General features: G+C 50.7%; 1 protein-coding gene and 1 long non-coding RNA gene across 4 annotated transcripts in view; both read left to right on the forward strand.

The window, feature by feature from the left end:
• The window catches only part of LOC135897789 (cytosolic endo-beta-N-acetylglucosaminidase-like), a 435797-nt gene that overhangs the window by 101182 nt on the left and 309450 nt on the right, over positions 1 to 25165 (forward strand). The window lies entirely within an intron of this gene.
• Positions 4257 to 11579, forward strand: LOC135911548 (uncharacterized). The gene is made up of 3 exons (XR_010567389.2): positions 4257 to 4395; positions 7713 to 10938; positions 11070 to 11579. It is a non-coding gene; the product is annotated as an uncharacterized lncRNA (long non-coding RNA).

Consider the following 25165-nt stretch of genomic DNA (forward strand, 5'->3'; position numbering starts at 1 on the left):
TATGTGTTTTACTTTCTTGCTGCTGTTGCATTATTGCCTTCATTAGTTCCTCAATGATTATTTCCTGTTTTTGTATGATTGCTTTCAGTTCCTCAATTTCATTACTCTCGTGGAAGGATTGCGGTGTCCCGCTCACCTGATATGGTGCTCCTTCCCGCCAGGCGTTCGGTAACGCCGGATAGGACTCCGAGTGGTCTCGTTTTCCTCGGTCGTTACCCTCGGCTCGGTTTCTCGATCTGCTTCTTCCTCGCTGTTGCTGCTGCTGTTTCGGGTGCGCAGGTTGCGCTCCTTGTCCCTCCGGTCGCTGAAATTTCACTTGAGGCTTGCTATTCGGTTTCTTCTTTCCCTTGGCGGGTGGTCTCTCATATCTGATCTTGCATTGGTTGGATCCCGTGAAATGTTCTACCTTGCACAGGATACACCTCGGCGTGCACATGGGCTCGTCTTGAACCGGATGCTCATCGCCGCACCTGTAGCAGAGATTTCTACTTTCTTCCGGACACACGTCCGAGCGATGTCCCGGTGTTCTGCAGTTGTAGCATGCTTCTACTTTGGGTGTGCAGAGGTAGCAGTTGTGGATTTCTCCGCCGAATCGAACGGAGTCCGGGACTCTCTTGGTGTTTGCGAAATTGATGAGCAGGGCTTTTGATTATTTTATCATCCTTCTTGCATCCACAGTCTCTAGCTGTGGGTTAACTTTAACAATGTCGTTCATGATCTCGGCGTGGCTTTGGTCTTCCAGAACGTGATACGCAATCCTCCTGATGCTGTTGTCTGGTGCCGCTACGTAGGCACATGTCGAATAGACTTGGCCTAGGATTTGGATATGTTGTAATTCCGCGTATTTCCCTGCGCGTTCTATAGAAAGGGTGTTCACGGTATTGTTGTTAAAAGGATTGATCCTTACTTGGTCATGTTGCTTGATTTCCCCAAAATTCATTCCGATGTCCAAGCACAGAGCCCACAGTAGTGTAGTGGCCGTGTTGTCTCGGAGCCGAAGTCCGCCTCTCGGTCGGTGTACGATCTTGTAGTCGCTCTCTGGCAAACGCGGGAGCGGATTCATTTTATATGGGCGGTGTCTTATCGATGGCCTCACACCACTGGTCTGGACGGCCTTGCCGGTGGCGTCCGTCGGTGTCATAGCTGTATCCTGTTGGACATTGGCGTCCCCATCCTTCGGGTGAGGTCGATCATGGGCTTTGATGGCAGCCTGTATCAATAGGCTTCGCTCTTCATATTCCTCCGGGGAGATTTCTTCTCCGTCTACGGCGTACTCCATCGTGACAGCGTCGGTTACGGCTTGAGGGGCCGGCGGCGACGCCGATAGCGTCCCTAATCACGCTAGGTCTGAAATAGGCCCAGCTCGATTAGTTGCGGCCGGTGAACGAAAATGCCCCTAAGTCGGCGAAAATGGGCCTTGCGGGCCTCAAAAAACAGCGGCAGGGTTGCAGGCACTCTCCGTGACCTTGTGGGACCAGGTCCCGGTCTTATGGTAGAGATAGTATCTCGGAAAAGACCAAGAACAAGGAGCCCATACGGAGCACATCCGCATGACTCGACGCGCCAAGCGTTTCCTCATTAGCTGGGAACGCGACTAGGAGCCGAGCGGAGCGGACGCGCTTTACATGGGTTCTGCGCATTTCCTACTTTCTTCACCAGTTTACCTCTTTAGAGTGCCCGAAATTTCTACCTCGGGCCTTCGTGAACACCCAAGAAACCTCTACGACGACTTCTTTGCCCGTGAGTGGCCCTTGTTTTTGCACAAGCGGCTGACGAAGATCTCCGACATGACGCCGCCGCACTGAGCCTAAAGCCGCCTTGGCGGCGCACGGTGGAGCAGCGAAGCACGTCAGCACATCATATGGCCAACGCAGCTGCCTGCCCAGCCGGCCCCAGCGAGTCACACTCGTTGCCCACGGGGACCACAACCACCACCATGGCCACAGGAAGCACACACGGTGAAGCCGACACATCCAGCGGTATTTCACATCAAGCGTTCGTGGACGCACACCTCCCCGAGGACTACGACTCCATGGACGAGACCCCAGAACCCGACGGCGCTAACTATGAAACCTTCATCGAACACGGACCCCAGCTGTCGGCCGAAGACCCAGGGCCGAGTGACCCAGCATGGGAATACGCCAGCAGCAAAACCCGGGGGAAAAAGCTCCATAGAGCGGCCCGCAAACAAGATAACATCACAGACGCCAACCAACCCGTGAGTGGCCAGACTTTCTTCCACAACCCCTCGGAGCAAATCTGTTAACAAGGCCCGGCTCGCCGGCCAAGACTCCCTCCTTTGCCTAAAGGAGACATCAAAATCGTCATTCGTCCCACAAGAACGATAAACCTAAGAGAGTTCCCCAACCACGTCATCGCAGCAGCCGTCACCCACTCCTGCACACCTCATTGCGCACCTCCTGCCAACCGTCATTGAAGGAAAATACATCATAAGGCCACACCTGGGCTCTAACGTTATCGTGGTCAGCACTCAATATGAAGACGTGGCAGCGCCACTCCGTCAGCTTACCCACCTAACGCTCGGCAACAAAATTTCTCCAGTGCGGGCCTACGTTCCGTTCTCTCCCAACTGCTACGTGCGGTCATACATGGGCTGGACCCCCGCAACACATGTGAAACGCTGATGCAAAGCCTTTGGACCCGAGATACAAGAATCAAGATCCTTGACGCCAGGATTCTGGGGTCCTCAACGACTGCCCTCCTTACGATGGACGACCCGAACCTGCCGAAGCTCGCGTACCACGGCGGTTGCGAGTATCCCTGCTACCAGTACAGGCCTGCACGACAGTTCTGCCAATGCAAAGCTGATATTGTAATTGCGAATACTGCATGCAGGCAGGGCACAGACCCGACGTCTGCCCAAATCCAAATTTGTCAATATGCCGAGGTTGCGGAATGCCGAGTCCCCCGGAAGACCACACGTGCCAGCCCAAGTGTGGATTCTGCGGAGGCATGCACGTCACCAGAAGCAGGGAATGCCATCAACGCCTCAAGCCGGCCCGTTCAAACAAGCCACAAGAACAGCAAAAGGGACACGTCTCCCGCAAAGACGCATCGCAAACGAAAAACAGACAACGGTGGTTCAGCTCCGAGGGCCAAGACGGGTCCACTCAACATCGCAACGTGGCCGACACCCGAAGCGCCAGCAGAAAGCGGGCCGCAAGCAAACAACGCAACGAGAGCGCAACGAGGAGTCACGCGCCGAACAGGCCACGGCCAACACTGGATCGCGGGAGCAGCAACCCCCGCAGCGTCCGATTACATCGCCGCGGCTGACGCGGCAACATGACACGCAGCTGGCGTCGAAGCAGAAGCAAGCCCCCCAGTTGCCGGGAGGCGCCAACCACTCAACATCGAGCCACAGGTCGCCGCAGCAGGGGCCACGGCCAATGGAGCAACAGGACGAACGGGTGAGCTAGTCAGAGCGGCTAAAGCAACCTACCCCACTAGCTGGCCCCAGAGTTCCACAACTCCAACCCATGATTGCCAAACAAAACAGCTTGCAGAACAAAGCGCTACAATAGCACGAATGCAAGCACAGCTCGAACAATTCACGCAAAGCCGCAGCACGAACACCCAAAGCGAACAAATCCCACTGCCACAAGCACCGCAGCCAACACAACCGAACGATAACTTTGAGACTACAATCACACCTGAAGTCATTGAGCTTCTTCACCATAAGATCGAACACGCAGGGCAGATTCACAAAGTCCAGATCGCAGCAGAAATGCATCAGGCCATCCAGGAATCAGAAAAACGGATGATGCAACACATGAAACAACTCATACAGGAACTCCACTCCCACCGAAACCGCAAAAGGCGCGCCAACACGGAAGCAGGGCCGTCCAAAATTGGACACCGCACAGACTCTCTCGGTAGCGAGACCAGCTACGCACCTCTACATTTGCTTAATATGGCGAGACACCCCCGTGTAGCCGTAAACGAAAACCTCGAAATCTGGTAATGGAACCGTAGGGGATACAAACGAAAACAAGGCCTACTCAAACAGTTCATAGCCAATACACTAATCACACTGGACGTAATATGCCTGCAAAAGATAGGCGCCTAGAAGACCCCTGTAACATTCGCGGTGCTGGTCGCACTCTCCGTTGCAATCTACAGATCAGATTGCCCCGCTTGCCACGATATCTTTCTTTATTTCGCCACTCCCTGATTGGCTGCTTAGCGCTTAAAAAGCGCGTCGCCGACCGAATAAATGTGATTGTCTTCCTGGCGCTGCGTTGGTCGTCCATTCCCTGGGCCGGTCGTCCTGCCGCCCTCGGCGTCTAGCCGTCGAATACGTAACAGCTGGTGGCAGCGGACTGCGGACAGCGGATGGAGCGCACGTCGGCGGTGGCCTTGGCGTCCGGTTTGGTGAGAGCACGGCTTGCTTGACTTCATTGGGAGCATTAGCGGCATTTACTTGGTAGTCGAGGCTTTTGACTTTGCTAAATATTATACGTGTAAGAGTAGCACTTGTTCTCAGTAGTCACGAACCTCGCATCGTTAACGAAACCCAACCTAGTGTTGCTAGCAGAAGAGTTAGGTATTCCTGTACAGAAGTCGATGCGTAAACCTGCAATAATTGAAGCAATATCCAAATGCGGAGCGAAAGACGACGAAGTCGAGGAATGTTGGAAGACAATTTCCCAACAGCTAACAGAAGGGGAGATAGAACTGAAGTTAAAAGAGATGCAGCTGCATAGCCTTGAACGAACTGACAGTTTCGACATGCGCGGTTACATGCAACCTTTCAGGGCTGGTAGCGACATCACTTTGTACCTCGTCAACTTTGAGAGGACGTGTACTAGAGCAGCTCTTGCAGAAGAAACCTGGTCGCAACGCCTCTTGACATTGCTTCCAAACGAAGCAGCGGACGTAATCGCGAGAATGCCAGAGGAAGATGCGCGCGACTACAGTAAAGCTTCAGCTGAGACGAAGGTACAGCTTGTCTACGGAAGCCTTAAAGGGAAGCTGAAACACTTTTCGAAAAAAATGAGTTCTCTGCGGCATTCTACAGTTTTGAGTCCCCTGAACACGAATATCTCGTTCAAAAAGGGCGGAAACAAGCTCAAGCGGCCCTTTTTTCATGAAAACGCGCACCAGCGCCTCAGGGTACCGCGCGAACGCCGCTGTTGCCCGTGATTGGTCGGAGCCGCTGTGACGTCAATGGCGGCAGTCGCCGGTCGGCGCCGCCGTTTCAGAGCGCAGCACGCTGTTCTGTTCTGGCTTCATAGCTGAGTTGTAATTATTATGGAACGTTCTCGCTGTCTCGGACAGCTTGTATTTTCGCCGTACATGTTCGAACCGACAGCCGATACGGAAAACGATGGCGGCAACGACGATGTTGAGTGTGCCAAAAGCGAGAGCAATGTGTGCACCTTCTCGCGCGTTGGAAATCTTAGCTGTTACATATGCTTTTTTTTTCATGTAGCTGCACGTTCCAATGACGGCGGAAAAAATGCGCTAAAGTGTCACTGGGAACTTGCTGCTGGAAGAATTCCGAAGCACTAACTTCTCATTAGATTGTAAACACGGGTACAATTCCGCGATGTCAAGCACCTTGCCGCTGCTTGTCTAAAGTCCCGTGGTTTTCTGAGCGTTGATACACGATCGCGAACATAAGTGCCGCGTTTCAAAGCGCGCACATGCAGTGCTGCGAGGTACAGTCATGAAAGTTGCTTATCATAGACATCCAGATCGAGATGGTCAGGGGGATTATATGTGCAATATTCAGAATATGGTTCGACGACTTTGCGATTGTGGCTCGATGAAGAATCGGTATGCGCGCTCCATGCTAGTGTTGACATAAAGATATTAGGCAGTTTTAGCACCGCCGTGTGGTAAACATGATAACTGCAACCGTACGTCGAATGTCACTAGGCAAGCCTATACTCCAATTTATACCTCAGGTGCAACGCTGTGGAAGCTACGCACGAAGTCCGGTTACCAAAATTTATTACTGCGCGCGTTTCCGTCTATGGTTCGCAGCGTGCCAGCGGCATTTTCTCGCGCGAGCATGCACGTGAAGCTGCCGCGACGGGCTGCAATTAAAGAATGCCGAAAAGAAAATTGATTTAAAAGAACGTGTTAGCAGCCGTATAAGTACACAGATTGTTTCTATGAGTAAATTCTTTTTTTTTTCATTCAGAACTGAGCTTATATATGAAAAGTTTTCTCAAAAATCCGGTCAAGAAACACCGAACTTTTTATAAGTGCGAACGCAGCCACTGCAAGAAGTATCTCAAGCCTCCACAGCGTTGCACCTGATGTATGAAACGGAGTATAGCAACGCTAGCAACGACGCGTTTCCGCATTTGTTGTAAGGCTATCCGGCTATCGCGGAAATGGTCCGAGCACAGCACAGTTGATTTCGTTGGCACGAACTTATCTCTCCTCACCGCACTGCGCTGCAAGCTTCTTGTCCTTCGGGAACCTGTGAAACACCACATCGTCTCGCCCGCGTGTGCTCGCGCAGCCGAATGCTGCACAGAACGAGGACATGTTGGGCGCCCTTGGCTGTAGGCACTCCCGCAGCACAGAAGGAAAGAACAGTTTACGAAAATCGCAAAACAAACGTTAGCGGCGGCGGCGGCAAATCTCTCGTAGCGTCGTTCAGTAAAGCGCAGGACGGAAAGAGGCATGCCAGCGCATGCCAGCACGCCGGTCCGGCAGCTCGGTCCCCGCCAGTGACGTCACTCTCGCCGGTTCTCTCCTCTGGCAACCACCTCACCCGGCGCTCCGGGAAGCGATGGGGGCGTGTCCGCGGGGGTGATTTAGAAAGCGATTTCCACCCCTTATATTAACAAAACGAAGAAAAAAATTTCGGAACCGTAAATTATTAGGTTTGTTCTTCCCAATCCCAGCAATTCATGGAAATTGAAAACCGTTTCAGCTTCCCTTGAAGGATGAAGTTTCGTAACACGAGGCGTAGTCAAGGGGAGTCATTCTCGGAATTCGCCTATAAATCGATGAGCTTGTTGGAAGAATGGCTTAAAAGTGCCAACGCATACGAGAACTAGCAAAGTCTGATTGAAGTGTTCGCGCTAGAGCAATTCTACGCGTCTATTCCGGAGCAAATGCGCCTGTGGATTCAGGACAAGTCAAACGTAGATACGTTGCAAATGGCAGCCACTTTGGCTGACGAATACTGTTCCCGCAGAATGCAAACTTCAGAAGTGCAAAAAAAAACCGTCGGGAGCATTCAAAAAGTTTCGGAAAGCGGAGAGAGAAAGCAACCAAGGGAAATCCGAGAACGTTCCCGCCCAAGTGCATGCGGTCAACTCGAGTGAACCAAAAAGTTCCAAGTTCGAATAAAAACGACCGTTAATCTGTCACAAATGCCAACAGCCAGGCCATATCGCAGGGTGCCGACAAGCAACGGTGTCCGTTAACTTGCTAACTGAAGAGAGCGATTTACTCTTGCCTTACACCTATGACATGACGGTGAATGGCGTCAGTTGCAAGGTTCTACGTGACACAGGAGCTACATTTGGCATCGTCCACCCGTCGTTTGTTGAGCCCGAAGACTTTACCGGATCGTGTGTATGGGTGCGTCAGGCACTAGAGCCCGACACGAAGTGCTTGCCGGTAGCCAAAGTTGAAATGACGGGCGCCTTCGGCAAATTTCAAACTGAAGCCGCTGTTTCAGACAAGCTGCCGCAAAGAATCCGTTATATTTTTTCTAACAGATCAATGAGGGACTTGCAAAACGCCGGAATGGAACTACATGCGAACCCTGTAATGGTCGTCACAAGGTCCCACACAAGAGCGCAAGCTACTAACGCTACTCGTGCCGCCGACATTCCACAGCAAGGTGATTCGTCACAAGCTGCCGCAACGAGCGAAGCCGTTCCAGCCGCACCATCCGTTGATAACACCCCGGTCGCTTCCGCGCCCGGAGACGCAACGATAAGCCCAGTCAGTGATAGCTTTCAACTTCTTGCGGAAATAGACAAAAGCATTCTCAAAACGGATCAAGCGAACGACGAGTCACTGCAAACGTGCTGGGAAAGGTCAAGACAGAACCAGAAGGGAGCAGTAAAAGACGGCCTCTTGTACCGAACATTCAAAAACAAGACCGGTCTTTCGAACAGCTGGTAGTTCCCCAGAAGTATCATGCTGCACTTCTCGATCTGGTTCATAGCAATAGCTGGGCTGGTCATTTAGGGATAAATAAAACTAAGAGCAGATTACTGAACGACTACTACTGGCCGATGTGCTTCAAGGAATCTGAGCAATGGGTACGTTCTTGCAACGTTTGCCAAAGGGCCGGACGGCCAAACGAAAAATTCAAGGCGCCTTTGGTCCGAGTGCCTTTGATTGGCGAACCTTTTCGCATATTGGTAGTGGACATCGTTGGTCCATTACCAGTCACATCGGCGGGCAACAAATACTTGCTAACGCTCATTTGCCCTGCCACGAAGTTTCCGGAAGCAGTGGTGTTACCGGAATTAAGCTGCACAGCTGTAGCCAACGCGCTACTCGGCGTCTTTGCCAGAATCGAATTTCCCAGTGAAATCCACTGCGACCAAGGTTCTGTGTTTACAAGCGCGTTTACCACGACATTCCTGCGGAAATGTGGCATATCCATTCACCACAGCTCTGTCTACCACCCGCAAAGTTGAAAAACTTCGCTCGGTAATGAAGCGCATTCTGCGTGCGCTCTGCTTCGAGAAGGGCACCGACTGGGACACAGCTGTTCCCGCAATGCTCTTTGCTCTGCGCTCAGTCACTCACGAAGCAACTGGATGCACCCCGGCGGAACTTGTTTACGGTCGAGCGCTTCGCTCCCCGCTTACCTTGCTAAAGGAAAAGTGGGAAGACAAATTCGTAGACAAATCTGTTGTCGAGTACGTGCTCGCCTTGTTGAAACGCCTTCGTGAATCGCAAGAATTGGCGCAGATAACCATGGCAGAAGCGCAGCAACGCGCGAAGATGTGTTACGACAGATCTGCACGCACTCGATCCTTCAAGGAAGGCGATAAAGTGCTAATTTTGAAGTCATCGAAGGCAAACAAACTGGAAGTAGCATGGGATGGCCCGGTCACGGTTAAGCAAAAGCTTTCAGACACCACTTACCTGGTAACGACGCCCGGTAAACGCAACGATGTGACAACCTACCACTGCAATCTAATGAAGCCATTTATCGAACGTATGGAGACGCTGAGCATCGTCCTAAACGAACCAGAGGAAATAAATGTTCTAGTCCCTCATGTACCGACCCCTTGCTCTTCCCCGTCAACAGAAGAAATACTCGAATCTGTCACTAAACAAGCTTCTTTAACAATCGAGCAAAGAAAGGACTTACAAGAGCTTGTACACAACTTCCGCGATTTGTTCAGTCCCTATCCCGGTAAGACAAACCTTGTGGAACACGACATTGAGTTCACATCTGACCAACCCTTCCGTACAAGGATGCACAGATTTTCGCCCCGCCATGAGAAGCTGCTGAACGATTCCGTTCACAACATGTTGACACTGGGTTTAATTGTGCCAGGGGAAAGCGAATACGTGTCAGCAATGTTTATCGTAGAAAGTCCGGGCAAGGAACCCAGACCCTGTATTGACTATCGTAAGCTGAATGCGATAACAAAAACGAAGACGTTTCCCATTCCTAATGTTGAAGCCTTGATCGAGAAAGTTTCCGTGGCACAGTACATTTCTACGTTAGATATGGTACGCGGCTTCTGGCAAGTGCCACTGACAGAGAACGCCACTAAGCTCGCCGCTTTCATGACTCCGACAGCCATATATCGCCCTCTGGTGCTCACTTTCGGCCTCAAGAATGCACCGTTCGTATTTTCAAAACTAATGAATCAAGTGCTCACGCGCACCGAGTCTTTCGCTGCGCCTTACCTCTATGACATCGCTGTTTTCTCGAGCACCTGGAAACAGCACTTGGACCATCTGCAGCAGGTATTCCTTCGAATCCGCGAAGAAGGCTTGACTCTCAAACTGAGTAAATGCTGTCTTGCAAACACTGAAGTCCACTACTTGGGGCACGTCGTTGGCCAAGGGAAGCGACGCCCTTCCGAATTAAAAGTTGAGGCCATCACTAGCTTTCCTTTGCCAAAATCAAAGACCAACTTGCGTTCCTTTTTGGGTTTAGCTGATTATTACAGAAGCTACATTCCGAACTTCGCACATATCGCTAGTCCTCTTACAGATGCTCTGCGCAAGACCAAGCCTACTATTGTGCGTTGGAATACGGCGCGTAAGGACGCATTTGCTGCGATTAAAAAGATTCTTGTCAGCGCACCGGTTCTCGCGGCACCAGATTACTCTCTCCCTTTCATAGTTCAGTGTGACGCCAGTGACCACGGAATGCGCGTTCTTTTAAGTCAGGTGAACGAAAAAGGCGAGGAGCACCCTGTTGTCTACGCAAGTCGAAAGCTAACGTCACGCGAGCAAGCCTACAGCACAACAGAAAAAGAATGCGCTTGCTTAGTGTGGGCTCTCGAAAAGCTCTCATGTTACTTGAAAGGTTCTTCCTTTATTTTTGAAACCGATCATTCCCCCTTAGTGTGCTTAAACCAAATGTCAAACAAAAATGGTCGCTTGATGAGGTGGAGTCTAGCGCTCCAACAGTTCGATTTTCTAGTGCGCCACAAGAAAGGCAAACGCCATGCCAATGCTGACTGCCTTAGCCGCATTCCCTAGTTTCCTTTCTCTTTATTCCTTTTTCTCGTGTGCACGCCAGTAAATGCAAGTCTTTTTATTCTCGCGTTTAGTTTTCGCGTGTTCTGCTCCCAATGAATTCAACTGCCCGGCTTTCCTAAACATGGGCGCGAGGTTACTTCTGACGTTGTTACTGCGTTTCTTCCGCTCTTCCGAATGCCTCTTCAGATCCTGTCGTACCGGCTGACGGATGAACCCTACTCCAGAGCTTAGAACCACAGAAAGCTGAGCTAGTAGGTAAGGATTCATTATGCAAAATATAAGTGAGGAAGCGGCGGAATATAAGGAATATAAGCGGCGTTCGTGTTATCCACTTCTCTACTCTTGTGTCCTGTCTGCACGCCTCACTTATATTTTGCCCACTCCAGAGGTCTGCAGTCCCCTGTCGCTACGTGCTCGGCAGCCTTCCGGCACTCGGCGAGCAGTGCTAAATATGAGCGTCACCTCCTCCTGGACGTCTCAACCCCTCTCCATGGGCCTGTGGTTCGAGCCTCAAGACGCTTGGTGCCTTCTCCACCATTACTGCGGTGTCCAGCTCAACTTGCCCGCCTCTGCCACCGAGCACCTCAACGCGCTTTTCCAAGCGCAAGGACAATATGATCTTGCGAACGCTTCAGTGCTGTGCTTGGACAAGCTAGTTGCCCTCCTGTATACCGCCTTCAGTTGTTCAAGAAGCGTCATCCTCTTGAACGCCTTCCGCACAGGGTAGCTTTGGCTGAGCTGTAACATTCGCGGTGCTGGTCGCACTCTCCGTTGCAATCTACAGATCAGATTGGCCCGCTTGCCACAATATCTTTCTTTATTTCGCCACTCCCTGATTGGCTGCTTAGCGCTTAAAAAGCGCGTCGCCGACCGAATAAATGTGATTGTCTTCCTGGCGCTGCGTTGGTCGTCCATTCCCTGGGCCGGTCGTCCTGCCGCCCTCGGCGTCTAGCCGTCGAATACGTAACACCCCTTCCCTATCAGGATATTACACAATCTGTCAACCTCGCATGTCTACGGTGGCGATCCTCGTAGCAAAGAACATTACAGCCATCGAACATACCCTTCCGGACCCGGACATCGAGCACCTCGTTTTTGAGATTGTTCCGAACAAAAGGGGCCGGAAGAGTACATTCATAACGAACATCTATAAACAGCCTAAACTCATGAGGCTAGATTTCACGAACATCATCACAGAAGCCTACAAGCTCGCAACCCAAACCAAAAGGTCATTGTCATCATTATCTTCTTCAGCCTAGTTACGCCCACTGCAGGGCAAAGGCCTCTCCCATACTGCTCCAACTACCCCGGTCATGTACTAATTGTGGCCATGCTGTCCCTGTTAACGTCTTAATGTCATCCGCCCACCTAACTTTCTGCCGCCCCCTGCTACGCTTCGCTTCCCTTGGAATCCAGTCCGTAACCTTTAGTGACCATCGGTTATCTTCCCTCCTCATTACATATCCGGCCCATGATCATTTCTTTTTCTTGATTTCAACTAAGATGTCGTTTACCCGCGTATGTTGCCTCAACCAATATGCTCTTTTCTTATCCCTTAACGTTACACCGATCATTCTTCTTTCCATAGCTCGTTGCGTCGTCCTCAATTTCAGCAGAACCCTCTTCGTAAACCTCCAGGTTTCTGCCCCATATGTGAGTACTGGTAACACACAGCTGTTACACAGCTTCCTTTTGAGGGATAGTGGCAACCTGCTGTTCATGATTTGAAATGCCTGCCTAACGCACCCCAGCCCATTCTTATTCTTCTGGTTATTTCAGTCTCATGATCCGGATCCGTGGTCACTACCTGCCGTAAGTAGATGTATTCCTTTACCACTTCCAGTGCTTGGCTACCTATCGTAAACTGCTGTTCTCTTCCGTGACTGTTAAACAATACTTTAGTTTTCTGCAGATGAATTTTCAGACCCACCCTTCTGCTTTGCCTCTCCAGGTCAGTGAGCATGCATTGCAATTGGTCTCCTGAGTTACTAAGCAAGGCAATATCAGCGAATCGCAAGTTGCTAAGGTATTCTCCATCAACTTTTATCCCCAATCCTTCCCACTCCAGGCCTCTGAATACCTCCTGTAAACATGCTGTGAATAGCATTGGAGATATCGTATCTCCCTGTCTGACGCCTTTCTTTATAGGGATTTTCTTGCTTTCTTTGTGGAGGACTAGGGTGGCTGTGGAGCCGCTATAGATATCTTCCAGTATTTTTACATATGGCTCATCTACACCCTGATTCCGTAATGCCTCCATGACTGCTGAGGTTTCGACTGAATCAAACGCTTTCTCGTAATCAATGAAAGCTATATATAAGGGTTGGTTGTATTCTGCACATTTCTCTATCACTTGATTGATAGTGTGAATAGGGTCTATTGTTGAATAGCCTTTACGGAATCCTGCCTGGTCCTTTGGTTGACAGAAGTCTAAGGTGTTCCCGATTCTATTTGCGATTACCTTAGTAAATTCTTTGTAGGCAACGGACAGTAAGCTGATCGGTCTATAATTTTTCAAGTCTTTGGCGTCCCCTTTCCTATGGATTAGGATTATGTTAGCGTTCTTCCAAGATTCCGGTACGCTCGAGGTTATGAGGCATTGCGTATACAGGGTGGCCAGTTTCTCTAGAACAATCTGACCACCATCCTTCAACAAATCTGCTGTTACCTGATCCTCCCCAGCTGCCTTCTCCCTTTGCATAGCTCCTAAGGATTTCTCTACTTCTTCCGGCATTACCTGTGGGATTTCGAATTCCTCTAGACTATTCTCTCTTCCACTATCGTGGTGGGTGCCACTGGTACTCTATAAATTGCTTAAAAGATATTGCGCGACATAAAAAACGACACGGACGTGAAAGAAGACGACACACCAAGCGCAAACTTTCAACTAAGTTTATTGTGCCACTGCGTCATTTTATACATGGCATGCACGTAGATCGCGCATGCGCTAACACGGAAATGAAGTGCGAAATCATGTAACATGGTTACGTGTCGTGTGATGCCGCGTCCAAGTAACGTAATTCCTTTTCTGTGAGAGCTAGAGACGGGAAGCTGACACACGCATCACCTAATTTTGCGATCATCTGTGCTTCAGATATCTCACGGATGAGCTGCGTGCTGCCACGGGAAACAATCGTACATTGATCCTCAAGAGGTTTGCACCCATGATCGCGACAGTGGATCGCTAAGAAACCGCCAGAGCCGTTTTTAACATTGTTGCTGTGCTCACGGAGCCGATCATTGAGGCAACGCCCAGTTTGTCCTATGTATTTCTTGCCACATGAAAGCGGAAGGCTGTACACCACCCGGTGTACACACTCGACAAACTTTTTTCGGTGATGCTTTCTGCATTTATCGGAAGGGACGGCATTTGGATCCGTCAGCCTGCAAAGCCTGCCGAGCTTGTCGGGAGCAGAAAAAACAACTCTTACATTCGCTCTTTGGGCAATCTTTTTCAAGTTGTGGGAAATCCCGTGCATGTAGGGTATGACACTAACTTTAGGGCGTGTGCCAGGAGGGGCATCGGCAACTGACTTTTGCGTACTGGATCGCGCTTCTCTTAAGATGCGTTCCGCGACAGACACTAGCACCACGCTGGGATATCCAGCCAAGGACAACCGTAAAGTTTGCGCTTCCAAGCTTACGTCCACAACATGGCAGCAAGACTTGCTAAGGGCATTCTTGAAGCACAAACTGACAATGGCCCGCTTAACAAGCTTGGAATGTGCGGACGTATACGGCAGAAGTGGTTTGTTGGCTCGCGGCTCGTACGACCAACACGTGTGGCAGTCCTGAAAATTCAGGCGAAGATCAAGAAAACGAAGAGACCTATCTGCCGGCAGCTCATGAGTAGTTTGAAGGGGGGCTAAGCACTTCTGAAACGTTTCTAACGCTTTCTTAGCTTCCAGAATGAAGGCATCAGAAGAGCAGTCAATGAAAATTAAAAAGTCATCAACGTATCTAAATGTTTTAAAAACTGCAGTGCCTTGCACTTGTAAAGAAATGTCATGGTCTAAACAGGATAAAAACAAGTCACTAAGAATGGGAGCAATGCAAGAGCCAATACAAATTCCGCTCTTCTGCAAAAAACATTGGTTATCCCAAGTGATAAAGGTGGAATTAAGATAAATCTGTAAAAGTTCTAAAAATTGACTGCAAGACATGCCGGCCTCATTCTGGAAGGAAACAGCACCATACTTATCTATACATTGCTCAACACAGGACAGTACGCTTCTATGCGGCAAGGAATAATAAAGATCCTTTACATCAATGGAAAACGCCTGAAGACCACGGTCAGAATGTGACTTCAAAAATTCAATCACAGTTTCTGAGCTCTTAACGAGGAAAGGGTCGCTGACAGGCAGAAGGCCCAACTTTTGTTGTAAAAACACTGCCAACGGCTTTTGCCAAGTATCAATTTCTGACACAATAACCCGTAACGGAACACCGGGTTTATGCGTTTTGGCACTGAAGAAAACTTGTAGGTGATCTCGCTTGCTGTTTTCAAAGGCCTTGGTTAATTTTTGCAGGTTAAGTCTGTTGCACATGCGCTTTGCGACAGCCTTTACCTTGGCCAGCGACACCTCCCTATGACAGTTAAACGTGGCACTGATGGCTTCTAGAGCCTTGGCGTTAAAGTCTTGAGCAGGTAACACAGCAAAACCGCCTTCTTTGTCGGCAGGAATTACACACAGCGCACTGTCCACTAGAGAAGAGCTCTCACAGAAAAGGAATTACGTTACTTGGACGCGGCATCACACGACACGTAACCATGTTACATGATTTCGCACTTCATTTCCGTGTAAGCGCATGCGCGATCTACGTGCATGCCATGTATAAAATGACGCAGTGGCACAATAAACTTAGTTTAAAGTTTGCGCTTGGTGTGTCGTCTTCTTTCACGTCCGTGTCGTTTTTTATGTCGCGCAATATCTTTTAAGCAATGGATTACCAACTTGCCCGGAATGCTGCTCTCATTAAATTCATTTCTAGTTCAACGGGCCCTTTTCTAAATGTTCTTCGTGATCCTTGTGCCACTGTTTCCCTCATTGCCGCCATCGTATGCAAAGCACGGACGCTGTCCTATTGTTTACGCAAGAAGACCACCCCTCCGGACTTGGTCTCCCTCTTCGGAGGCTTCCTTCCTTCAGCGGGACACTCCGCCAGAATCTGCAAGATCCTACGATCCGAGTGGAACCACCAAGCGCGACTCTACAGGCAGTACCTTTCGGTACAACTTCAGAGCGGCGCAGGGCGCTACACAGATAATGGTCTGCATCGCCAGTACTTTCGGTTGGCGGACCAGACAACTGAATTCCTTTGGCAGCAACAATTACGTAGACTCCGAGAACAGCAGCCACAAAAGAAGCGGTCGGCCCCGCGGAACCTCGTCCACATTCCAGAGTCTGTTGCTTTGCCTGAAGATATTCGAGAAGTCCTATCTCTCGGGCCGAAGTTTGCCATCCAAACCAAAAGGCCCCCCAGAGAACTTCTGTCCTACGTTCGAGATGTCTCAAGGCTCGTCCCAGACCACGAGGTAGGCCGTATCGTATCAGAAGGTGTGGATGTACTACAAAGACACAAGCAACCGAAGGCGAGGATTTCGGTGAATCGGGTGGCCTCTTCTCTAGTGGACAGTGCGCTGTGTGTAATTCCTGCCGACAAAGAAGGCGGTTTTGCTGTGTTACCTGCTCAAGACTTTAACGCCAAGGCTCTAGAAGCCATCAGTGCCACGTTTAACTGTCATAGGGAGGTGTCGCTGGCCAAGGTAAAGGCTGTGGCAAAGCGCATGTGCAACAGACTTAACCTGCAAAAATTAACCAAGGCCTTTGAAAACAGCAAGCGAGATCACCTACAAGTTTTCTTCAGTGCCAAAACGCATAAACCCAGTGTTCCGTTACGGGTTATTGTGTCAGAAATTGATACTTGGCAAAAGCCGTTGGCAGTGTTTTTACAACAAAAGTTGGGCCTTCTGCCTGTCAGCGACCCTTTCCTCGTTAAGAGCTCAGAAACTGTGATTGAATTTTTGAAGTCACATTCTGACCGTGGTCTTCAGGCGTTTTCCATTGATGTAAAGGATCTTTATTATTCCTTGCCGCATAGAAGCGTACTGTCCTGTGTTGAGCAATGTATAGATAAGTATGGTGCTGTTTCCTTCCAGAATGAGGCCGGCATGTCTTGCAGTCAATTTTTAGAACTTTTACAGATTTATCTTAATTCCACCTTTATCACTTGGGATAACCAATGTTTTTTGCAGAAGAGCGGAATTTGTATTGGCTCTTGCATTGCTCCCATTCTTAGTGACTTGTTTTTATCCTGTTTAGACCATGACATTTCTTTACAAGTGCAAGGCACTGCAGTTTTTAAAACATTTAGATACGTTGATGACTTTTTAATTTTCATTGACTGCTCTTCTGATGCCTTCATTCTGGAAGCTAAGAAAGCGTTAGAAACGTTTCAGAAGTGCTTAGCCCCCCTTCAAACTACTCATGAGCTGCCGGCAGATAGGTCTCTTCGTTTTCTTGATCTTCGCCTGAATTTTCAGGACTGCCACACGTGTTGGTCGTACGAGCCGCGAGCCAACAAACCACTTCTGCCGTATACGTCCGCACATTCCAAGCTTGTTAAGCGGGCCATTGTCAGTTTGTGCTTCAAGAATGCCCTTAGCAAGTCTTGCTGCCATGTTGTGGACGTAAGCTTGGAAGTGCAAACTTTACGGTTGTCCTTGGCTGGATATCCCAGCGTGGTGCTAGTGTCTGTCGCGGAACGCATCTTAAGAGAAGCGCGATCCAGTACGCAAAAGTCAGTTGCCGATGCCCCTCCTGGCACACGCCCTAAAGTTAGTGTCATACCCTACATGCACGGGATTTCCCACAACTTGAAAAAGATTGCCCAAAGAGCGAATGTAAGAGTTGTTTTTTCTGCTCCCGACAAGCTCGGCAGGCTTTGCAGGCTGACGGATCCAAATGCCGTCCCTTCCGATAAATGCAGAAAGCATCACCGAAAAAAGTTTGTCGAGTGTGTACACCGGGTGGTGTACAGCCTTCCGCTTTCATGTGGCAAGAAATACATAGGACAAACTGGGCGTTGCCTCAATGATCGGCTCCGTGAGCACAGCAACAATGTTAAAAACGGCTCTGGCGGTTTCTTAGCGATCCACTGTCGCGATCATGGGTGCAAACCTCTTGAGGATCAATGTACGATTGTTTCCCGTGGCAGCACGCAGCTCATCCGTGAGATATCTGAAGCACAGATGATCGCAAAATTAGGTGCTGCGTGTGTCAGCTTCCCGTCTCTAGCTCTCACAGAAAAGAAATTACGTTACTTGGACGCGGCATCACACGACACGTAACCATGTTACATGATTTCGCACTTCATTTCCGTGTAAGCGCATGCGCGATCTACGTGCATGCCATGTATAAAATGACGCAGTGGCACAATAAACTTAGTTGAAAGTTTGCGCTTGGTGTGTCGTCTTCTTTCACGTCCGTGTCGTTTTTTATGTCGCGCAATATCTTTTAAGCAATGGATTACCAACTTGCCCGGAATGCTGCTCTCACTGTATAAATCTCTATACAACTCCTCAGCCACATGGACTATCTCATCCATATTAGTAACGATATTGCCGGCTTTGTGTCTTAACGCACACATCTGATTCGTGCCTATTCCTAGTTTCTTCTTCACTGTTTTTAGGCTTCCTCCGTTCCTGAGAGCCTGTTCAATTCTATCCATATTATAGTTCCTTATGTCAGCTGTCTTACCCTTGTTGATTAACTTAGAATGTTCTGCCAGTTCTATTCTAGCTGTAGGGTTAGAGGCTTTCATACATTGGCGTTTCTTGATCAGATCTTTCGTCTCCTGCGATAGCTTACTGCTTTCCTGTCTAACGGCGTTACCACCGACTTCTATTGCGCACTCCTTAATTGTGCCCATGAGATTCTCGTTCATTGCTTCAAAACTAAGGCCCTCTTCCTGAGTTAAAGCCGAATACCTGTTCTGTAGCTTGATCGGAAATTCCTCTAGTTTCCCTGTTACCGCTAACTCATTGATTGGCGTCTTGTGTACCAGTTTCTTCCGTTCCCTCTTCAAGTCTAGGCTAATTCGAGTTCTTACCATCCTATGGTCACTGCAGCGTACCTTGCCGAGCACGTCTACATCTTGTATGATGCCAGGGTTCGCGCAGAGTATGAAGTCGATTTCATTTCTAGTCTCACCATTCGGGCTCCTCCACGTCCACTTTCGACTAACCCGCTTGCGGAAAAAGGTATTCATTTTGCGCATATTGACACGTGTATTTATCTTTATCGGGCGACACGTTTTGGCGCCTAGCAAATGTTATCGCACAGCGCGGGACGCGCCTGCATTTATCCGAAGTTCCTGGAAAGTTGTCGATGCTTCTATCCGCTGTCTGTTGTCACCGAACCTTGTGTTATCTGATATCATACCTTGACGCGAATGATGCAGAACTTTGTAGAAGGCATGCGGATCCCAACGATTAGTCTGGAACGTTCGACGACTGCTGTATAAAAGCAGACGCGCTTGTCCCGCTGATCAGATTTACGTCGATCGCCGACTGTGTTTGCCGCTCTCGTTGTGCTTTAAGTGTAGCGTGTTTTGTGGGCACAGGTTCGCCCAATAAAAGCTAGTTTTTGCCTTTCACAGTATTGCTACTGTGTTCTTTGACGTCACGACCACGTGACATCTGGTGGAGGTGCTTTTGGTTCATGTACCGGACGCCCCCGACAAGCCGTGATCCAAGCCCGGACCGCAAAGAGAACACCAACGTAGTCCCGGAGCATCGAGCAAGCCGCCGTCTTCAACACCTGCCCCCGGAGCACGGACTTCTACCTGAAAAGACCAAGAAGATTGTGGCCAAGGCAACCCCAATGGCAGCCCCAGCGTTCCCCATCGTGCTGCAGCAGCCCAGGGGACCTCCGACGTTGCGCGGATCAACAATCGAGGACTCGGAAACCTGGCTTGAGACGTATGAGAGGGTCGCTACGTTTAACAGTTGGGACAGCGACGACAAGCTGCGGCATGTCTATTTCGCACTGGAAGACGCCGCCAGGATCTGGTTCGAGAATTGGGAAGCCACCTTAACGACGTGGGACCTGTTCCGAAGCGGCTTCTTGCAAACGTTTACAAGCGTCGTACGTAAAGAGCGAGCCCAAGCACTACTAGAAACCAGAGTGCAGCTACCAAACGAGACGATCGCGATCTTCACGGAGGAGATGGCCCGTCTTTTCCGGCATGCCGACCCAGAAATGCCAGAGGAGAAAAAAGTCCGCTTCCTGATGCGGGGTGTCAAGCAAGAACTTTTCGCAGGACTTATCCGTAACCCGCCGAAGACCGTAGCTGAGTTTCCTGCAGAGGCATCGACGATCGAGAAAACTCTGGAGATGCGCACCCGGCAATATAACCGCCAGGGTCTCACGCCGCCGTACGCCATCCAAGGACTGGATTCCGACAACCTTCAGGAGACCATCAGGGCAATTGTGCGCGAAGAACTGCGCAAGGTCCTGCCTTCGTCGCAGCCCCAAGTGGCTTCGATCGCCGACATCGTGAAAGAAGAGGTGCACCGATCACTTGGAATTCCCGAGCTGCAACCACAATTACCGCAGCCCCAGGCAGAAGCGATGACATACGCCGCCGTCGTACGCCGTCAAGGTCCCCCTCCGCGACCATGCCAGGGCCCTGCAACGACGCAATCCGTCGTCCGCCGCCGACAGCGCGCCCACCCGTCGCCCAGCGGAGCTACCCGAGGAAGACTGACGTTTGGCGTGCTCCTGACCACCGCCCGCTCCGCTACCATTGCGGGGAAGCTTGTCACGTCTACCGACGATGTCCATACCGGGAAATGGGACTGCGAGGTTTCGCCGTTAACGCTCCGCGCCCGCAGCAAGGTGAACGCCCTCGCGATATCGCTGACTACCTCGAGGCTACTCAGTGAAGCTCTCGACGACCGTCGCGTTCACCATCACCAGGCTGCGGCGACATCACCTGTCGCCGCAGCGCCGACCATATACTGGCCCAGCTCGGGGCCGGTCAGCGAGCCCATATCCGGAAAACTAAAAGCAGCAACCGATGGAGGTGCGGTAGCTGTCCGTCGAACTGTCGAAGATCCTCCGCCGCCGACGAAGACGCCGAAGAAACTACCTCGACGACATAACGACACGCCGCCGTCCCGACGAAGTCTGGTAGGAAAGAATGCGACGACGAAAGACGACCTGACGACGTCACATACCAGCCACAGGTCAACGCGACGCAGTCGTGATCCGACGCCAAGACCGAACTGTAATGCAAGACAAAGAGCCACCGACCTCGACGTGCTTCTCGACGGCCACGCAGTCACCGCCTTAGTCGAAACAGGGGCTGATTACTCCGTCATGAGTGGACAGATCGCCGCCCAGCTGAAGAAAGTTAAGACTACGTGGGAAGGCCCTCAAATTCGAACCGCCGGAGGACACCTCATAACGCAGACTGGAATGTGCACGGCAAGAATTACCATTCACGACCGGACTTACCCTGTCACCTTCGTTATCCTCCAACACTGTCCACGAGACGTCATTCTCGGCATGGACTTCCTCAACCAACACGGCGCAGTCATCGACCTGAAGTCGAAGTCAATAACTCTGTCGGAAGACCATGCGATACCGTCGGAGAACCCTCGTAGTCACCACGCCTTGAGTGTGCTCGAAGATTAAGTGAGCATCCCGCCTCGCTCCAGCATTGTTATTTCGGTCGGCACCGAAACACCCGCTGACGTAGAAGGTGTCATCGAAGGCGACCAACGTCTACTGCTAGACCGTGAAATTTACGTCGCAAGAGGGATCGCTCGACTGCACGGAGGAAACATGAAAGTGTTGCTGACAAACTTCAGCCAGGAGTTCAAGCACATCAACAAGGGCACGACGATCGCATACATCGAGGAAATTCTGGAAAACAGCAATGCGTTTGTCCTCTCGGATTCCGCCGCATCTACCCCGGCGACTATGGTTGCTGAACCAGACTACGACATTAATCCAAGTCTCCCCGTGATTAAGCAACCGCAGCTCAGAAGTCTGCTCCGGCGATACAAAAGCTGCTTTTCGACTTCATCGAGGCTTCGACAAACACCATTCGCCAAGCATCGCATAATCACCGAGGAGTACGCTCGACCACTTCGCCAGAGCCCTTACCGAGTTTCGCCGCGAGAACGTGAAGCTATAAGAGAACAAGTCGACGAAATGCTGCGCGACGACATCATCCAGCCGTTGAAAAGCCCGTGGGCATCCCCTGTTGTCCTGGTGAAGAAAACGGACGGAAGCCTTCGTTTCTGCGTCGATTATCGTCGTCTGAACAAGATCACGAAGAAGGACGTATACCCACTCCCACGGATAGACGACGCATTGGATCGGCTCTGCACCGCTAAATACTTCTCCTCGATGTACCTCAAGTCTGGCTATTGGCAAATAGAAGTCGACGAAAGAGATCGTGAAAAGACCGCCTTCATCGCCCCAGACGGCCTCTACGAGTTCAAGGTTATGCCATTTGGGCTGTGCTCGGCGCCTGCAACGTTCCAGCGCGTGATGGACACGGTTTTAGCAGGATGGAAGTGGCATACCTGTCTCGTTTACTTGGATGACGTCGTTGTATTCGCCGAAAGTTTTAACGATCACCTTAGGCGGCTTGCCACAGTACTAGAGGCCTTCAAGTCATCAGGGCTCACTCGGAAGCCAGAAAAGAGCGGCTTCGCTTACGATGAGCTTCTATTCCTAGGCCACGTCATCAGCAAATCCGGAGTACGCGCTGACCGGCAGAAAACAGCTGCCATCGCAAAGTTCCCGCAGCCCACCGACAAGAAGGCCGTGCGTAGATTTCTTGGCATGTGTGACTACTACAGGCGATTTGTCAAGGACTTTTCACGCATCGCTGAGCCGCTGACACAGCTAACTAAATGTGACGTCGAGTTCAAGTGGGGAAATGCCACAGGCCGACGCATTTCAACAACTCAAACGACGCATGCAGTCGCCGCCCGTACTTGCGCACTTCGACGGGCACGCCGATACCGAAATACACACTGACGCCAGTACCCTAGGCCTCGGTGCCGTCCTAGTCCAGAGAAAAGATGGACATGAACACGTGATAGCTTACGCTAGCCGATCATTGTCAAAAGCAGAAGGCAATTATTCTACAACCGAAAAGGAATGCCTCGCCATCGTTTGGGCCACAGCGAAATTTCGCCCTTACCTATATGGCAGGCCATTCAAGGTGGTCAGCGATCATCACGCGTTGTGTTGGCTAGCTAACCTCAAAGACCCTTCAGGACGGCTGGCACGGTGGTGCCTCAGGCTACACTAATACATCACTGTAACCTACAAGTCCGGACGAAAACACTCAGATGCCGATTGCCTATCCCGCGCCCCCATTGACCCGCCGCCGCAAGATGACGAGGATGACGACGCCTTCCTTGGAATAATAAGCGCGGAAGACTTCGCCGAACAGCAACGAGGAGACTCGAAACTAAACGCCCTAGTCGAGTATTTGGAAGGGCACACCGACGTTGTCCCAAGGGCATTTAAGCGTGGATTATCTTCGTTCACGCTTCAAAACAACCTACTCGTGAAGAAGAACTTCTCACCAGTCCGCGCCAACTACCTTCTTGTTGCTCCGTCGGCGCTACGTCCAGAAGTACTGCACGCCCTACATGACGTTCCGACCGCTGGGCACCTCGGTTTTTCCCGGACGCTATCGGGGATACAAGAAAGGTATTACTGGCCGCGCCGATGTCGCCCGTTACGTCAAGACATGCCGCGACTGTCAGCGACGCAAGACACCGCCGACAAGACCAGCGGGTTTACTAAAGCCGATCCAGCCTCCTTACCGACCTTTTCAGCAGATCGGGATGGACTTGTTGGGACCGCTTCCGACATCAGCTTCTGGAAATAAGTGGATTGTCGTGGCGACGGACTATCTCACCCGCTTCGCTGAAACTAAAGTTCTACCGAAAGGCAGCGCAGCCGAAGTGGCTAAATTTTTCGTCGAGAACATCCTGTTGCGACATGGTGCTCCAGAAGTCCTCATCACCGACAGAGGAACGGCTTTTACAGCAGAGCTCACCCAAGCCATTCTGCAATACAGCCAGACAAGCCACAGGAGGACAACTGCCTACCACCCGCACACGAATGGTCTCACAGAGCGCCTCAACAAGACCCTCGCCGACATGCTAGCAATGTACGTCGACGTCGAGCACAAGGCGTGGGACGCGGTCCTGCCGTACGTGACCTTTGCATACAACACGGCGGTGCAAGAAACAACACAGATCACGCCGTTCAAGTTGGTTTACGGCAGGAACCCGGCGACGACGCTTGACGCCACGTTGCCGCTCGTCACTGACGAAGAGAATCTTGACGTCGCTACCTATCTCCAGTGCGCCGAAGAAGCCCGACAGCTCGCCCGCCTGCGGATCAAGAGCCAGCAGAGGACCGACAGCCGACACTACAACCTCCGACGACGCTTCGTCGAGTACCAACCTGGCGACCGTGTTTGGGTATGGACCCCGATACGCCAACGAGGATTCGGTGACAAACTACTCCGACGCTATTTCGGACCCTACAAGATCATCCGACGTATTGGCGCTCTGGGCTATGAGGTCGTGCCAGACGGCATTTCGCATTCACAGCGGCGCCGCGCACGATCTGAAGTGGTCCACGTGGTGCGCCTTAAACAGTTTTACGGACGCTGACGAACTTCGTCATTTTTGTTCTTTTCTTCGCTACGAGTGCTTTTGTTTATTACTTTTGTTTGTTTGCAGCATCGGGTCGATGCTTTTAAGGGGGGGGGGTAATGACACGTGTACTTATCTTTATCGGGCGACACGTTTTGCCGCCTAGCAAATGTTATCGCACAGCGCGGGACGCGCGTGCATTTATCCGAAGTTTCTGGAAAGTTGTCGATGCTTCTATCCGCTGTCTGTTGTCACCGAACCTTGTGTTATCTGATATCATACCTTGACGCGAATGATGCAGAACTTTGTAGAAGGCATGCGGATCCCAATGATTAGTCTGGAAAATTCGGCGACTGCTGTACAAAAGCAGACGCGCTTGACCCGCTGATCAGATTTACGACGATCGCCGACTGTGTTCGCCGCTCTCGTTGTGCTTTGAGTGTAGCGTGTTTTGTGGGCACAGGTTCACCCAATAAAAGCTAGTTGTTGCCTTTCACAGTATTGCTACTGTGTTCTTTGACGTCACGACCACGTGACAATATTATATATTCTGTTCTGCAAACTCTACTAATAATTCTCATCTGCTATTCCTAGAGGCTATGCCATATTCCCCCACTGACTTGTCTCCAGCCTGCTTCTTGCCTACCCTGGCATTGAAGTCGCCCATCAGTATAGCGTATTTTGTTTTGACTTTACCCATCGCCGATTCCAAGTCTTCATAAAAGCTTTCGACTTCCTGGTCATCATGACTGCATGTAGGGGCACAGACTTGTACCG

This window comes from Dermacentor albipictus, chromosome 7 (assembly GCF_038994185.2).
Source record: "Dermacentor albipictus isolate Rhodes 1998 colony chromosome 7, USDA_Dalb.pri_finalv2, whole genome shotgun sequence".
Classification (NCBI taxonomy): Eukaryota; Metazoa; Arthropoda; class Arachnida; order Ixodida; family Ixodidae; genus Dermacentor; species Dermacentor albipictus.